The 12,762-nt window shown below is 44.9% G+C and overlaps 1 protein-coding gene across 1 annotated transcript in view; it reads right to left on the bottom strand.

Annotated features, from left to right (window-relative positions):
* The window catches only part of ARHGEF28 (Rho guanine nucleotide exchange factor 28), a 321,591-nt gene extending 309,945 nt beyond the window's left edge, over positions 1-11,646 (bottom strand). Inside the window, exon 1 of the mRNA XM_027606410.1 lies at positions 11,531-11,646. The gene's annotated coding sequence lies outside the window, so the exon portion shown is untranslated. The remainder of the gene's footprint in view (positions 1-11,530) is intronic.
* Positions 11,647-12,762: the final 1,116 nt, after the last annotated feature.

Raw genomic sequence — 12,762 nt, 5'->3', positions numbered from 1 at the left:
AAAATCTGATGCTAGTACAAAAGTAATTAGTTGAATTCTACCTGAAATTGGCAAACATCAATTAGAAATTTGTATAGATACACCAAATTACCCTGCCTTCAGGACTAGGAAGTTAGCCTACAGAAGAGTGTTATTTTTTCATGAAAGCATTAAAGAAACCCCTATCAAACCTGTGCAAAACTTGGAACTATAAGGAGTAGTGACTAAGTTTAACAATCTAAAACACTTGGGAAAGTTAGAGCAAAAGGCTAAATGCAGGAAAATAAATTTGAGAAATTCAGTTCTATTCCTAGGACTAAGAAACCAATTGTAAAAGCCTGTAAAAGAGGAGATAGGGCTCAGCAGCAACCTATGTTTAAAAAAAAAAAATCAGACTTGGTAATTTTTTAGATGACTGACCATCAAGGGTCACTAACACTATTTTTTTTAAGATTTTATTTATTTATTTGAGAGAGAGAGAATGAGAGATAGAGAGCACGAGAGGGAAGAGGGTCAGAGGGAGAAGCAGACTCCCCGCCGAGCAGGGAGCCCGATGTGGGACTCAATCCCGGGACTCCAGGATCATGACCTGAGCCGAAGGCAGTCGCTTAACCAACTGAGCCACCCAGGCGCCCTCACTAACACTATTTAGAAGTACCATAGTTCCAGTGCCTTCATTTGAGCAATTATTCTATCCCTGGTCTGTGCTAAGCACTTTCCACAGACTATCTTTTGGAATCCTTCTAACAGTGCTACAAGAAAAAGAGCTAAAATGGTCGGCTAAAGGTTAGGTGTTTATCCAAGACAAGGTAGGAAGTAGCAGAACCATGAGTCTCCTCAAGTCTGATTTGCAGCTGGTCATGCTAACCCTGAGGCTTTACTGCTTCCCTAGAAGACTGGGGCGGGGGGGGGGGGATATTAAGCAGGAGTACAAATGGTTCTATGGAGCTCTGTGCTGTCCAACAGCATCTGAAAGTACTACACTTTAAGAATACAGCAAATTGGAATATGTTCAGTATCCAGGGGTGGTGAGAGGATTCCAAATCCTGTCACTTAACAAAAGATGAAAAGGTTTTTCTTTTCCAAATTAGAAGACTTGAAGGCAGGATATGTAATGTTTTTTAAATCTAAGGGGCTGTCATGAAAGTAAATTGTTCAGAATGGCACCTCATCAGCAAACTATGATAAAAACAATTCTCCCCCTTATTAAGTGTAACAGCTTAACCTTTCCAAAGATACACCTGGGAGGGGGGGGTGATGTCAGCACAATAGAGAACTAGGAGGTAGGTCCTGACATTCACCCCCCCTAACAATGAAACAACAAACACCTACAAACCAATAAAAATAGCCCTAGCAAAGTTGTACACTGCAATGAAAAGCAACAAAAATACTACAGAGCTAGGGGCACCTGGTGGCTCAGTCGGTTAAGCAGCTGCCTTCGGCTCAGGTCATGATCTCAGGGTCCTGGGATGGAGCCCCATATTGGGCTCCTTTCTCAGGGGGAGTCTGCTTCTCCCTCTCCCTCTGCTCCTCCCCCCAGCTTGTGCTTTCTCTCTCTCAAATAAATAAAATATTTTAAAAATAAATACATACATACATACATACTATGGAGCTAAAAAAAATGGAGGATGGTCACATAGCAAGAGCATAGGAAGCATCTTACCTGCATCATTCCACTCTGCCAGTCCAGAGTATCTTGGTGCCAAAAACAATCCCCCAAAGGGATTTAACCATGCAGGGAAAAGGATAGGAGAACCCCAGAAAGTTTCATTAATTCACCAAGAGGGACAACATGAGAGCAATGGAAAAAAGGGATCTATGAAATAATCACAAAGCAATTAAGTAAAAGTAAATAAGTTTTTACCTAGAAATAAGGACTCTACATTACGCTAAATAAAAATGGTTTTAATTAATAGACAAAGAGCAGCTGAATGGACCAAAAAAACAAGACCTAACTATAGCTGCCTGGAAGATTCATTAACCTTGAAGAACACTCATAGGCTAAGAGGGCAAGGATAGGAAAATATTCCATGCAAATGGAAATTAGAGGAGAGCACGGATCACAATACTTATAGACACAAAGTTTAAGTCAAAAGCTATAATGAGAGGCACATAAGGTCATTATGCAATGAGAAAGGTCAATTCATCAAGAAGATTTAACAATTATATGTGTACCTACTTTTAGAAAACCTAAATGTTAAATTAACAGATCTGAAGGCAGAAACAGACAGCAAAGCAGTAATACCAGGGGACTTCAATAACCCATTTCCAACAATGGGTAGATCATCTAGACAGAAAAATCAATAAGGAAATAGTAGACTTGAAGTACACTGCAGGCCAATGGACCTACATATACAAACATTCCATTCAACAGAATAGAACATTTAAAAAAGAAAACTTGTCCTAACAAATATAAGACAATTGAAATATCAAGTATCATTTCCAAACATAGGTACAAATATAGATATCAGTAACAGGAAGAAAGCTGGAGGTGGGGAGAGAAAATCACAATATATATAAATTATAACACACTTCTGAACCACCGGTAGGTCAAAGAAATTAAAAGGGAAATAAAATATTTTGGGAAGCATCGTTAATAAAACATATCAAAACTTATGGAATGCAGCAAAACCATTTCTTTTTTTTTTAACATTTTTTTATTTATTTGAGAGAGCATGGTGGGGTGGAGAAGAGGGAGAGGGAGAACCAGACTCCCTGCTGAGCAGGGAGCCCGATATGGGGTCCGATCGCAGGACCCCAGGACCATGACCTGAGCTGAAGGCAGATGCTTAATGGACTGAGCCACCCAGGCGCCCCAGCAAACAATTTCTAAGAAAAGCACTGTTTCTATAAATAGTGATAAACACATTAAAAAATCAAATGTGATACATTAATAGAAAACCTGTCTCAAAAGATTCAAAGAAAGCATTTGACAAAATTCAGCAAACTTTCATAAAAACTCTCAACAAAGACGATGGACTCTGAAAAACAAACTGAGGGTTCTAGAGGGGAGGTGGGTGGGGGGAATGGGTTAGCCTGGTGATGGGTATTAAAGAGGGCACATTCTGCGTGGAGCACTGGGTGTTATGCACAAACAATGAATCATGGAACACTACATCAAAAACTAATGATGTATGGTGATTAACATAACAATAAAAAATTTTTTAAAAAACTCTCAACAATTTGGATATAGAACGAACATACACCTCAACATAATAAAAGCCATAATGTAACTAACCCACAGCTAACACCATACTCAACAGTCAAACGTTGAAAACTTTTCCCTTCAAAGTCAAGAACAAGACAAGGATGCCCATGCTTTTCACTCCTGTCTGACCTAAGTACTGAAAATCCTATCTACAGCAGTTAGGCAAGAGAAAAAAAGGCATTCAAATAGGAAACGATGAAGTAAAATAGTAAATGTCACAATCTTGTTATAGAAAATCCTAAAGGACTATGCCAAAAAAAACCCCCACACACACAAAATAAAAAACCAAAACCAAAAAAAACTTTAAATTCAGTAAAGTTGCAGAGTACAAAATACAGTCTGTTGCATTTCTATACACTAACAATTAACTACCTGAAGAAAAAAACCCCATACACAATAGCACCAAAAAAGATATATAGGAATAACTTAAATGAGAAAGTGAAATATCTATATGCCAAATATTTTAAGACATTGACAAAAAAAATGAAAACACAAATATGAGATATCCATGTTCACAGACCTGAAAAATTAATATTGTCAATATATTGGTAATGTCCACACTACCCAAAGCCATCTATGGATTCAGCATAATCCCCTCAAAATTCCAATAGCATTTCTCAAAAAACAAAAAAAAGAAAGAAAAAGAAAAAACTATCCTGAAGTTTGTATGAAACCACAAAGACCCTGATAGCCAAAGCAATTTTAAGAACCAGAACGCTGGATGGATCATGCTCTTGACCGCATACTACATTACAGAACTATAGTCATTCGGGGCGCCTGGCTGGCTCAGTCGGTAGAGCATGTGACTCTTAATCTTGGGTTTGTAAATTCAAGCCAGAGATTATTTTAAAATAAAATCTTTAAATAAAAAAAAAGCTAGAGTCATTCAAATAGTATAGTATTGGCACAAAAAGACACAGAGATCAATCACACAGGGATCCCAGAAATAAACCCAAGCTTCTATGGTCCATTTGTTTACAACAAAGGACTCAAGAACATACAATGGGGAAAGGACAGTCTCTTCAATAAATGATGTTGGGAAACCTGGACCACTATCTTAAACCACACATAAAAACTGACACAAAATGAATTTAGAGATTTGAACATAACTGAAGCCGTAAAGCTCCTACAAGAAAATATAGAGGGGAAAGGTCCTTAACTCCTTGATGTAGTTTTTGAATGATTTTTGGTGAGGTTTAGGGAGGGGGGTCCGGAGCTGATGACCACGAAAGAATTCTTGAGACGTCTTTGGTGCAAAATGGTACTTTTATGAAAGCATGGGGACAGGACCCGTGGGCAGACAGAGCTGCTGCCGGGGGCGCCGGGGTGGCTCAGTCGTTGAGCGTCTGCCTTCGGCTCAGGTCATGGTCCCAGGGTCCTGGGATCGAGCCCCGCATCGGGCTCCCTGCTCGGCGGGAAGCCTGCTTCTCCCTCTCCCACTCCCCCTGCTTGTGTTCCCTCTCTCGCTGTGTCTCTGTCAGATAAATAAATAAAATCTTGAAAAAAAAAAAAAACACACAAACCTAATTTCCTAGTAACAGAGTGAAATGGTGGTTGCCAGGGGCTGGGGGAAATGAAGAACTGTAAAGATGGATCTCAAATTTTATAACTTTTGACCTATAACAGTAAGTTCTGAGGATCTAATATCCCACATGGTAACTATAGTTAATACGGTATTGTAGTTAATACAGTATTGCATACTTTAAAGTTACTGAGAGTAGATCTTAAACATTCTCATCATATACACAAAGAACTCAACTGTATGAGATAATGATTTATTATCTTGATCTTGGTAATCATTCCCCAACATATGTATCAAATCATCACATCGGACACTCTAAATACATATTCTTATATTTATCAATCAAGTTGAGAGGCAAAAAAGATAGCTTGGGGTGTCTTTATGGTATTAGCTCCCCATCACTCCAAGCATTCAAGAGTAGTATTCAAGTGGTCAAATATTCATAAGTATGCTACACAGGGGGATTGTGCATCTGCTAGAAACTAAAGGAAAACTTCCAGCTTTCTCTCAATCCCAAGGCTCTGTCTCAAGTCAAGAATTGCATTCATTTCCCAGACTGAACATACAATTTCTAACGGGGCCTGTGGAACTGCCCATTTACATCTGAGAAGGACTAATCATCTAACCTCCTGGGCAATCTTTACCTTTCTTCCCCTGCAAACCAGTATTTTCCAATGCAACCCACACCTGCTACACAGGAAACACTGTCATTAGCCTTTGAGGAACGCTGTGAATTAAAAGGACTTGTTGACATGACCACAAAATTACCAACCAACATATGCATATTCTGATCTGATCACCCTACACAGTAGCCTACATCAGGGTTCCTGCTTCCAGTTAGCTTACAATTAGGCTGGAAGGTCAAGACTAACACATAGGAGCCCATAATGAAATCAGGGGCAGGTGATCAATGATAAATCAGAGGGGCCAGCAATATATTAATGAGTTCAGAAGGGAAAATTGGTCAAAGGTTTCAGAAGTATGCTTGATCTTGCTTTGAAGACTGCAAAAGATTTTAGGTAGAAAAGAAAAGAGACCAAACATGAGGTCACTTGCTGGTTAGCAAGTATACAGCCTAGTCCATAGGCAGTTATGATTTGTAGTGAAGCAGAGGGTCCACAAGCGGCAGCTTGGGACAGATGACATGCCCATAGGGAAAAGGTAGTCCATGAGAAAAACCAAGTGTTACTCTTTCCACAATACTTTCAAATGTAGAATGCCAGACACATCTCAAGATTCCAGGAGCAGTTAGCAAGCCCAGTTGTATCAGCGTTTTTAAAAAGGCCAGGCCCACCTGAGATTCCAAATCCAGGTGATACCACCAAACCACCAAGCTTGGAATCCTGGGTTGGGTCTCAAAGTAAGGAGCCCATAATTTCAATCACTGAGCACCTCTTACCATTTCAAGCCAACACCTGGTCATACAGCACCAGGAGGCTGGAGGAAGTGAAGGAGGGAAACAGACAAGAAAACCAGGAGACAATGCAAACAAACAGTGGGAGGGGACCGCATAAGACAGAAATTTGCGTGGTGGAAACCTCTTGATCTTCACCAATACTTTTAAGTTCTTATGACCTCCTTCGCTCCAAGTCCTTCTAGTTTACAGTATCTCTGTTCAGGCTAATGGTGAGGTGTGGAATCAAGTGTGGAATGTTTATAGTGAAATTCAGAAAACACCAGCCAGCTTGTGTCTTGGCTTCCTAGGACTACACCACACCACCCCTTTTAAACACGGGGACTCCTCAGAACAAGGGAGCAGGGTGGCCTATGACCTGCGTGCATGGGATCTAGGCTTTCATGTATGAAATCTCTCTGGACTAAGTCCAGAAAGATAACTCAGTCATTTCAACCTGATGACTATCTGGTGAGCAAGGTGAGGTAAATTAATGGTCTTAATAGTCCATAATCCCATCAAAATGCTCACTGACCACTGCAAGTACTGTACCACCCCTGTGGACGGTAACTTCCTGGCAGTGTTGCCCAAGATAGGAAGGCCAAGTTGACAAATGCCCACCTCCCAAATTTCCTTAGTTTACAATATGAGGATTGGCGGGCCTTAGAGACCATCCAGCCTACTCTGCTTTACCAGAGGAGAAAATGGAGACCCCGAGGGGTCATACTTGCCCAGGGTCACACAGCTGGGAGATCACAGGCTAACTCCGTCCCTGACTCCTGGTCTAGGGCACTTTCCTACTGACCTCTCATTGCCTTCTGAAACCAGGAAAACCTGCTAAAGCTAAAACTCTAATTGCCTATTTTCCATTTGTTATAAATATTTTCTAGCACTTACTCTCTGCCAGGCACTTCTAGAAGGGCTCTCTGTGAATTAACTCACTGAATCTTCAAAACAACCCAATGGGGCACATTCTAATGATTATCCCTATTTTACCAAAGGAAAGCCTCAGGTAGAGAGGCCACACAGCCAGGACAGAGCCAGGGCTGTCTAAAGTGGACAGTCTGGCTCCAGAGTCCCCACTGTGATTCACTTTGTTATAGTTTTAAAGAATTTCTTTTAAGTTATAAAGCGATGGGGGCGCCTGGGTGGCTCAGTTGGTTAAGCGACTGCCTTCGGCTCAGGTCATGATCCTGGAGTCCCGGGATCAAGTCCCGCATCGGGCTCCCCGCTCAGCGGGGAGTCTGCTTCTCCCTCTGACCCTCCCCCCTCTCATGCTCTCTCTCTCTCAAATAAATAAATAAATAAAATCTTTAAAAAAAAAAGTTATAAAGCGATGGAAGAAAAGGAGCAAGCCTTAAGCCACAAATGGCATGGTAACTTGTGTATGCCAATGAAACTGGGAGCTAGACCATGAATTCATCAACAGGCAATTTATCTCTTGATTAACATATTAAGGGAAGGTCTGTATATTTCAACAGTTAACATTTTAAGTATGTTTTAAGGGTAAAATGGTCACGCACACACCTCTCAAAGTCTGCCACTTGAAATAGGCTGGTTTAGCGGGTCTCTCCTAGACATGATACCAAGAAAAGCAAACATGCCATTGCCCATCTCCACCTATGCTGGCCGTCACTCATACATACAGGTTTTCTTTTCGAGAAACTTTCACAGTAACTTCCTACACAAGTGAAACCTCAAATTGAGGAAAAAATTAAGGAGAAATCACCTCTGAAGATTAAAAATCCATTTGATAAAAGGGTTCAAAACAAAGATCACTGGAACAAACGCCCAATATTCAATTACATGACGTTTTTGCTTTCCCTCATTTAAAAAATCATGTCAAATTTCATTATCTTGGTTATCCAGGAGAAGGAGTCCAGGAGCAGTAATGGTAGAAATAAGCGAATTACTACTGTGCCAAGATCAAATTAAGGAAAAAATTATAGCTGATTAAGATGCACTATCATATAAAGGTACCTGGCGTTTTACCAGTCACATGTCTTAGTGTCAAGTGTGCAAAAGCCCAGACAAAATGCAACAGATCCTGGGGCGCCTGAGTGGCTCAGTCGGTTAAGCCTCCGACTCTTGATTTCGGCTCAGGTCATGATCTCAGGGTCCTGGGATAAGCCCTGTAAGGGCTCTGCCCTCAGTGGGAAATCTGTTTGGGATTCTCTCTCCCTCTCTCCCACCCCACCCCAGTGTGCTCATGTGCATGCTCTCTCTTAAAGAAAGAAAAAAAAAAATGCAGGGGCGCCTGGGTGGCTCAGATGGTTAAGCGTCTGCCTTCGGCTCAGGTCATGATCCCAGGGTCCTGGGATCGAGCCCCACATCGGACTCCCTGCTCAGCGGGGGACCTGCTTCTCCCCCTCCCTCTGCTTCTCCCCCTGCTCATATTCTCTCTCTTTCTGTATCTCGAATGAATAAACCTTTAAAAAAATATGCAACCGATCCTAAAAACTCTAAAACCGGAAAAGTAATGCCTTAGACCTGAAATCAACAGAAATTTAGAACCATAAATAGCAATTACTCAACCTGACCCATCTCTTTGTACCAAAGTCACATGAAAGAATTATCCTCTGTTCGACTAAAGCAATCTAAGTACAAATGTAACTAGACAAAACCTATAGCAACTAGATCCATCCTATCAGTAAATTAAAGCATAATAAAATTACAGTCAGCCTAGGAGTTTGAGAGTAATTTGGGCTCTACCATCCTCTACCAGAGTTATTTGGCAGTATGATCTTAGCCAAGCCCCAATCATAAAGGGTTTTCCAATATTTATAGCATTCATTTTTCTGTGGAGTCTACTTGGTCATAAACTCTGGCCAGGCTTTAAGTTAGAGCTTAAGTACCAAGAGAGTACTCACTTTTGAACATGATGCCTAATATAAGGATTGTATTCCAGGGTTTTAAGATTTTATTTATTGGGGTGCCTGGGTGGCTCAGTCGGCTAAGCATTTGCCTTCGGCTCAGGTCATGATCCCAGGGTCCAGGGATTGAGCCCCACATCGTGCTCTCTGCTCAGTGGGGAGCCTGCTTCTCCCTCTCCCTCTGCCTGCTGCTCTGCCTACTTGTGCTCTCTATTAAATAAGACATTTTAAAAATATTTTATTTATTCATTTGACAGAGAGCACTGAGCTGGGAGGAGAGAGAGAAGCAAGCTCTCCACGAGCAGGGAGCTCAATCGTAGGACCCCAGGATCATGACCTGAGCCGAAGGCAGACACTCAACTGACTGAACCACCCAGGCGCCCCGTAGTCCAGTTTTAATACCTAGAGTACTTTTCCCTTTCCCATATAGCATATACTAAAAGTCACGTATCAGAACTCACCTGCAATTTCTGCCTAATTTGTCTTAGCCACCACAGAACTTTCTTAGAAAAGTATGAGAAAATATTCTAAACTCTTCTGAAGTACTCACATTAAAAAAAAAACGGTGTGAACCCCAAATGAGGCCCCTGATAAAATTTCATTGAACCTCAATTACCATTTTCCTCTTTAAGTGTTTCTAAACTTCTTAAAGGGCAGGACGGGTGCTTCGAAGGAAAGTCTAATGACACCTGTTACATAACCTGTTCTTGGCTGGCCAGGTTATATGGTTGTGATAAGGAAGAAGACAGTCCAAAGCAGAACAAATACTAATTCTCTGTTCTCCATTCTACTATTAGCCAGGACATTCAAGTCACATACTCAGTAGCTAACTGTGTGCCTCAGTTTCCCTAACCACTAAACTTGAGGTCTGAAGTGATCCAAATTCCTATGTAATCAAAGTTAAACGAGCACAATAATCCCACAGAAAGTTCACTGCAGAGTTCATAGTATTGAAATACTTTGTTGTAGAAAGAAATTCCAAAGGTTTTTGCAGTACTCATTTCTTGTCCTCCAAATACTCCAAAGGACTTAGCTCGGTCATTAATCAAGAGGAGGCAAATACAAAGATGTTTTAAGAACATATATGTAGGGGCACCTGGGTGGCTCAGTCATGATCCCAGGGTCCTGGGATCGAGCCCCGCACCGGGGTCCCTGCCCTGCGGGAAGCCTGCTTCCCCCTCTCCCACTCCTCCTGCTTGTGTTCCCTCTCTCGCTGTGTCTTTCTCTGTCAAATAAATAAAATCTTAAAAAAAAAAACATATGTAAAACCCAGGATATATATAGAAGCCTTCCCTGTGATCACTGTGCTTGGACTGTCATGTGCAAAGGACAATCTACAAAACCTAATAAGGACAGGTCTCTGTTTCTGTTGTGAAAACAGGATTTTGCTTTCCCTGACAGCTTCAGGGCCTAAGAACACACGATGACAAAGGTTCAGAAAACTAGAGACCCGACGGGACCATAAATGATGCGGGGTTTTGGTGGTTGTTGTTTTCTGTTTTGTTTTTTGTTCTTTTTTTAAGGTTTGGTTTTTTGTTTTTTTCTTTTCTTACCCAACTGGCGTGGGTCTGGTGGTAAATCCCCGTAATTCCGAGTCTGCAGAGATTTGTCCAGACCCAGGCAGGGGTCAAAGAGAGGAAGCTGCGCACACACAGATGTTGCAGCCTTTCCTCCACCCACCCAGCTGTAACCAATAGCGGGACGCTGTGGGTTCCTAGGGAGGCAGATGGATTCTCCCCTGAAATCTAATTGGCGTCTGGGAAACCAGAGCTAGGTTTCCAAGGCGGCTTCAGTGCCCAGCGTCCAAACAGCCTCGACAGAAAAGGATGTCTCCTTGGCCGAGCACAAGCCCATCATTATGACCCCTAAGGAAACTTTTAGCACGAGAAGATTAGGATACCGTTCACCCACATCCCAGGTATTCAAGAGGCAAATGAATCCGTAAGAATAAGATCCGACGGAATGCCGACCGCCCCCTCCTAATCAAGTAACTACAGATTCCTTTGAAAATACAGCAAATATCTCCACATGAAAGAAGTGATAGCGTTGGTACCACGAGATTGGTCTGCTCTCTGGGGGCCCAGCCCCACCAAGAACCCTCACGCCGGAGGCGACACACCGCTGGGAAACCAGCTTTCGAGACACCCCCCTTCTCCACTGCAAGGGTGCATTTCCCTGGGGGAAATTTCCCTCCAGCCGCCCATCCCGGGACCCAGTAGCGGGGTTGGCGAGGCGGGAACGACAGGAGCCGCCGCCTTCTCTGTGCGCTCCGGGCTGCGCGGCGCAAGTGACCCCACGCTCCGCAGCTGCCGCAGCCGCGCTGAACTGTGCAACCCTTTGCACTTGTTGCTGTGCCCGAGGGACCCGGAGGCGGCGGCCATCCCTCGCGCCACTGAACCCACAGCAGCACCCACCTTTCCACCTCTGCTGTCCCTCGCGTCCCCCAGTACCCTGGAGAGAGTATTTCTGGCATCGAGAACTCAGGCGGAGGGAACAAACTTTTCTGCCCTGAGCTACAGGGCGACGCGGGGAATGGAACCCCAGAGAGCACTTACCTGGAGCTAGGGCCCGCACAGCCTCCGGAACCCCAGCGAGGCGCTGCACCCCGCGCCCTGCCCGAGGGCGTCTAGAACGCGCCCCGACCCCCCACCCCCCCAACGCCGCCGCCCGGAGCCGGGAAGGCTCTCCCACAAGCTGGCAACGCCCGGCGGCCGCGAGGCTGGGGCCAACGCGGAGGGGGCGGAGCCGCGGGCGCGCTCCCGGAGTCGGCTGGCTGCGCCCGCAGCTCGGGCCGCCCCCGCTCCCGCCGCGCCTGCCGGCTGCCACTGGATCCCCGCCTGCCCACCTCCCGGCCCCGGCATCACATGGCCGGGCCCGCCCGCCGCCGCGCCCGCCACCGGCTCCAGGACGAAACCTGAAGCTGCCCGACCGCGCTGTCTCCGCCAGCCCCCCCTCCCGCGCGCTTCGGCTGCCCTCCCCCGTCCCGGGGCGCAGAGACGGGCGGAGGTTGGCGCGGCCCTGCGGGGCGGGAGGAGGGCGAGGTCGCGTCCCGGTTGCGGCGCCCGAGCTCCCCGGGCCCCCACGGGCCTCGCTTTGGCGCCGTCTGAGGAAGGAGCTGGACTGCCCCTTTCCGAAAGGAGGTGGCCATGCCCGAGGAAGGCTCAGGCTGTTCGCAGCTAAAAGCCACCACACCGGTGACAGAACATGGCCCAAGTGTGACTTAAAAATAAGACGCCCTCTTTATGCTTGAGGTACCTCTCCCTCTGTCCCAGAGTTGTGCGAGCTTCCATTCTCTTCGGGCTCATGCATGCAAGTAGCTCCACGGCTAGTCCTCATAACTGAAAAATTGTCATGAAAACCCTAAACTGTTTTTACAAGGAAAAACAGCGTGGGAGGGACTCCTTTACCATGCAGTGCGCTTTTCCGGTCAGACTGATCATAACCCCAAGCAGAGGAGCTTCTCCATCAGCCAGGCCTTCAAAACACAGACTTCGGACCACCTTTAAAGGCGAAATACTAAATTGACTCTTCTCGAGCGTACCCCGAATCTCTTTGTTTTTCCTGCGAAGACTCGCCACCCACAGAACCAGGACAGAGGTGTAGCCCTGTCCCCCAGGGAGCTGGCTGCCAAGACCACCAGCCAGAAAGGAGCACACCTACCCAGCTATCTGCAACACCTCTCCCGCGCCTTGGCCATTTGTGCCTCTCTCCTTGGCCTCACCTTGTCTTACCCACCTCCTGATAGAGCCCCTGAAGAAGATAGCACAACACCGTCCCGCCTCTGAAG

This window comes from Zalophus californianus, chromosome 5 (assembly GCF_009762305.2).
Source record: "Zalophus californianus isolate mZalCal1 chromosome 5, mZalCal1.pri.v2, whole genome shotgun sequence".
Lineage (NCBI taxonomy): Eukaryota > Metazoa > Chordata > Mammalia > Carnivora > Otariidae > Zalophus > Zalophus californianus.
The sequence above is the reverse complement of the archived record's forward strand: the minus strand, read 5'-3'. Positions and strand labels throughout refer to the sequence as shown.